The sequence below is a fragment of the Pteropus alecto genome, unplaced genomic scaffold (genome assembly GCF_000325575.1).
Source record: "Pteropus alecto unplaced genomic scaffold, ASM32557v1 scaffold25, whole genome shotgun sequence".
Classification (NCBI taxonomy): domain Eukaryota; kingdom Metazoa; phylum Chordata; class Mammalia; order Chiroptera; family Pteropodidae; genus Pteropus; species Pteropus alecto.
In genome coordinates, this window is record NW_006441955.1 from 10,978,628 (window position 1) to 10,983,902 (window position 5,275).

The 5,275-nt window shown below is 40.1% G+C and overlaps 1 pseudogene; it reads left to right on the forward strand.

The window, feature by feature from the left end:
- The first annotated feature begins 3,497 nt into the window (after nucleotides 1–3,497).
- LOC102885773 lies at nucleotides 3,498–4,292 on the forward strand (annotated as a pseudogene).
- The last annotated feature ends 983 nt before the right edge of the window (nucleotides 4,293–5,275 follow it).

Here is a 5,275-nt window from a genome sequence, read left to right on the forward strand (position 1 = left end):
AAAGGTTTATTGGTTCCATTTATATAGTCATTCTTTTTGTTCCATGTAGCAGACATGCTAGCTAATACTCTAATATTGTCCTACCTTTGCTTCTTAGCAAGAAAACCCAAGTGGTTTTTTTTTTTTTTTTGAGGCAGCATTATGCCCAGCTAAAAGGCTATATTTCCCAGCCTCCCTTAAAGCTTGAGGATATAAACAGAAATTATTAGGAGGACTTCTGGGAAAATTCCATAATAGATTTTTAGACAATTGATTTGCTTTTTACCTTTATGTTCTGATTCTTGCCTAGAATCATGTATTCACAGTCAGGGGCCAAGGGGCTATCTGAAACCATGGGTCAGCCATGAGGATGGAAACTGCGTGAAACTGTTAATAAAACTGAAGGGCAGAAAGAGCTTGGGTCTCTGATGTCAGTGTGAGGTTACCATACCAATTCTGAATGCTTATTTTAAGATGTATTTTATGTGAAAAATAAATTTCTGTTTTGTTTATGCCACTGTTATTATTATTCTCTGCTATTAGCAACCGAATGCAATTCTTAACTCATACCTCCCCAATTCAGTAACTTTTTCAAGAAGGTAGGTGTCTAGAACTCTTATAAATACTTATGCCTAGAAATTACTATTTGGAAAATACACAGAAATACTGAGAAAATTTTCCAGCTGGACCCCATTCCCAAGGTGGATCACAAAGACAGTTTTATACCAATGATATAATCTGGAGGAATTCCAGAAGCCTTTTAGGAGGAGAAAGTGGCTGCTGTTGCTGCTGATACTGCTATAGTTTAGTGAAAACTGAAAGGCTGGAATGACGACCTTTCAAGAAGAACAAATGTTATTAAATAATGGATTTTGTCCCACCTCCTATGATAGTCAAGAGCAAAAGATGGAAAGGGAATCCTATTCTTCTATTAATAACTCCTCAGTCAGTCTCATGCTGACAAAGCAGAAATCAAGTGTAAAATTAGCAATTTTGCCTGCAAATTAGCCCCTTGCAAAGCCATAAAAAGAGGAAAGAAATTAAGAAAAAATTCTATTAATGATCAAGGATGGAAAAATCAAGAGTGATAGAGCATAAATACCCAGACAACTGATACTTATTTTAAGGATGATATTACCCGGGTTTTAAATACCTGCTTACAGTTATGTATGAAGAAAGTATTAATTTATAGCCCTTGAATCAGTGGCCTTTCTTAATGGCTCCTTGGAGCAAATCTATCAGAACTTGAGGAGCACAAGGTTTAGGTTGATGTTAATAAAAACTACCCCATCTACCCCTATCTGAGATATTACCATTCCATTTCAGAAAGTCAATGAAGTAAGTGGAAAGAGGTTAAACTTCAGAGGCAGACAAAGTTAAGTTTGAACCTGGCTCTGCTCCTTCAGTAGCCTTGGGAAAGTCTTTTCACCCTCTGAGCCTCTATTTTGTCTTCTATCAAAGCAGAGGACAATTGTGCTTCATTGTGTTAATTGCATCAAATTAATGTACAAAAAATTTGGTTCCTAGTAGATTGTTGGTAAATGTTAGTCCCTTTCTTCTTTCCCTTCCTCATCAGAGGGCCAGAAACAATAAACCTTGCAAACCCTTGCACAGTGGTTAAATTTAGTTCTGTAACATTCTCCCCATAAGAAGATCAATCCCTACAAAAGAATCTGGACACATTTTCATAATTTATGACTGGTCTCAGGCAACAGGCTCCCATTTGCAATTTTATGAAAATGATAACTCAATATCCAATAGTGGAGTAAAATCAGAATAGAGAAACTGAGATTCTTTTAACAATAAAAACACAGTGGGCTCCATTTCCAGGAAGGAACAAACACAGGAGAAGAAATTTGAAATGGGTACAATTTGCTTAATTTGTAGCTTCTACCATCATAGTCATCTAATACTTCTTAAGTTCCAAAAGGAGATAAGAAGTTTAGGGCTCTTTTGGATGTCCTGGGTGAGTCTCAATCACTCCTGCTTTCTTAGTTCAAGAGGGTATTTCATATCTGAAACATGCATTTTCAGTCATAGGGTTGAAAAATGACACGATATAGACAAAACATTAAATCCACAATATACATGTGGAAGATGGACAATATTTGAAGGTTTTATTTGAATCATTGAGAAAGAAGTGAACATCACTTTAACATATCTTTTTCTAGTTGACAAATGTAGCTTACAAGACTAGGCAAATTTATAAAAATCCAACTACTAGAAACACTAGCCAGAGCCACCTCTGAATGTTGTAACGTAATCCCGGAATCATTCCCCTTCAGCCTCCTAAGATCTTAAGATCATAGGATCTGGTTTAGGTGGGACTTTTAGAAATAACTTAAATTCCCCCACAACCTCACCATATATTGGTTTTCCTGCTTGTTTGAGCAGTTTGAGCACCTCCAGGAACAGAGAAGAACATTCTCCCCAGAGCAATTTAATTCACATGTGCATTGAGAAGCCTGAATGTGCTAGGCAATTGTTTGTACAGAGGATATGCATTAATTTCCTAGGACTGCCATAACACAATTTCACTTATCCATAGTTTTATTTTCTGTGGTTTCAGTTACCCTCGATCAACCATGGTCTGAAAATATTAAATGGAAAATTCCAGGAAGAAACAATTTATAAGTATTAAATTGCACACTGTCCTGAGTAGCATAATGAAATCTCATGCTGTCAGTTCAGTCCTGCCCAGGATGTGAATCATTCCTTTGTCTAAGGTATCCACGCTATATGTGTTCTCGCTTGCTCCCACCTGCTCCCATTTGTTAGTCACTCAGTAGTCACCTTGGTTATGAGATCAGTTATCTCAGTATCACAGTGCTTGTATTCAAGTAACCCTTATTTTACTTGATAATGGCCCAAAAGCACAAGAGTAGTGATGCTGGCAATTTGGCCAAAGAGAAGCCATGAGTGCTTCATTTAAGTGAACAGCTAAGAACAGTACAAGATGATATTTTGAGAGAGAAAATATTCACATAACTTTTATTATAATACACAATATTATTATAATTCTGTTTTAGTATTGTTATTCTCTTACTGTGCCTAATTTATAAGTTAAACTTTATCATAGATATGTATGTATAGAAAAAAACATAGTATATATCGGGTTTGGTACTATCCACAGTTTTAGGCATCCACTGAGGGCCTTGGAACATATCCCCGTGGATAAAGGGGGACTACTGTACCACATACTAGGTGGCTTAAAACAACAGAAGTTTGTTATGTCACAGTTTCAAAGGCTGGAACTTTGAAATCAAGGTGTTGTGTGGGTCATGTGCCCTCTAAAACCTGTATGGGAGAGTTCTTCCTTGTTCCTAGCTTCTTTCTTCTGCATCGATACGACAACCTATGAGCATTCTTTGTATATGTAATGTTTCATACATATGTTTGATTTTGCCCCTGGTGTAATTTTTCACTCCAAGTAAAATAAGTCTCCTGAAACAGAAAAAAGAAAAAAGGTGAACTGAGTTGCACCCGAGGACCCCAGTGTCAGGGCCAGGTTCAGCACCATGAGCAGAATTTCTTTCAAGAATGGGCAGCCCAAGAAACAAATTGTCTCCCACATAGTGGAGAGAGACTTTGAAAGGGAGTATGAAAAACTCCAGCAACTGAAAGAACAAACCAAGAGGACATGAAGGAGAGCACCAATTTTGCAGAAGGACATGAAGGAGAGCACCAATTTTGACCTGGCCATGTCCAAATCTGCTCTGAAAATATCCTTAGATTTACTCTCTAATCCTCTCTACAAGCAAGGCCAGAACTTTCTGAACATGGTGACAGCTCTGGACATGGACATGAAGTAGATGGATGCCTTCAACCAGGAAAAGGTGAACCAGATCCAGAAGACATTGATTGAACCCTTAAAAAAGTTTGGCAATGGCTTCCCAAGCATTAAATGGCAGTGAAACAGCAGAAGCATGTCTTATAGGATTATAGGAGATTGAAGGCCAAGATGGAGAAGTATAAGGAAAAGGAAAAAACAGAACCAGTGCTGGCTAAACTCTACCAGGCCTAAGAAGAGCTTTAGCCTATGTGGGATGACTTGAAAGCCAAGATCAAGCAGCTCCTGGATGAGATGCTGCAGTTCTACCACAGCCAACTTGACTACATCCAACACAGCTTTGAGTCCCTGATAAGAGCACAGATGGTACACTACTCTGAAATGCTTAAGATCTTTGGAGATTTGACCCAGCAACTTGATCAGCCTGGCCACCCAGACAAGCAGCTGAGAGAATAAAGCCAAAGTGTATGTGCTCGGGGCCCTCTCTGTCGTGGCTGATGGACGATTCCCTGCTGCCCTCTGAAGACTCCTGGGACATAAGTCAGTCTCTCTGGTCTTTTCAAACTTAGACTCAGGCATCAACTCAGCAAAAAGCTCTCCCTCTTAAAAGTATGGCAGCTAGCAGGTTGGAAACAGAGGCAGCTCCTGCTCTACCTCAGTAGCCCTTTGGAGTGGAGTCCCAAGCAAGCTGCTATCCCCCTCCCAATAGCAAGAACTTGCAAACACAGATAAGCTATGTAGAAAAACCTCAGGGGCTTATTTCTCAAAAAACCAACTAGACTGCATCCTAGCCTAGGGTCAAAGTAAGCTACCAGCCTTTGAAAGGCATGGGCTCTTGTCACTTCAACTGAGGTCTTAACCTTGCTTGCATGGTTGGGATTACATCAACCTCCATAACACCCATTTGAGGAGTCTTACCATTTTCATTTCCTTTCTACTTCAGAGCCTTTTTCCCCCCTGGGAGAGGCCTGCAATATTGCTCTGGGGAACCTGAGAGAGCCTAGTCCATCAGCCTTGACAGACTCTTCACTCCAGCCTCCAAGCACAATAAAGCCTAGTTTAGCTCAATTCTATCCCTTAAGTCCAGGCAGGGAAGAGCCCCAAGTCTTGTAGGTTCCTTAGGTAACTGAGACTTAACTCATGTAAATGTTCTACCACAGAAAGTGTCACATGGATTCACAGGCCTCAAAGCAAGAACAGTGGGTTTGCGCTGGGTTAGAAAGAGCAATGCCATGAGGCCTTGAGGTCTTGAGGTCTCCTAGGAAAATTCTAGACACCTTGCAGCTTCTGGGAGGAACAACTATTTTGATGACTTGCAGTGGAATGGTGCTTCCAAGTGGGGCCCTGGGGTTCCTTGAAGGAAGCCTATGTCCTGTTGCCGTGGCCTGTGGCCTCCTGTGTTCTACTGATTAAAAACAGTGAAGGAGGAATTATGGCTTGAAAGCCAAACCAACCTTTGCAGCAACTGACCCCAAAAGGTCAGGACTGAACTGACAGCTTGCCTCA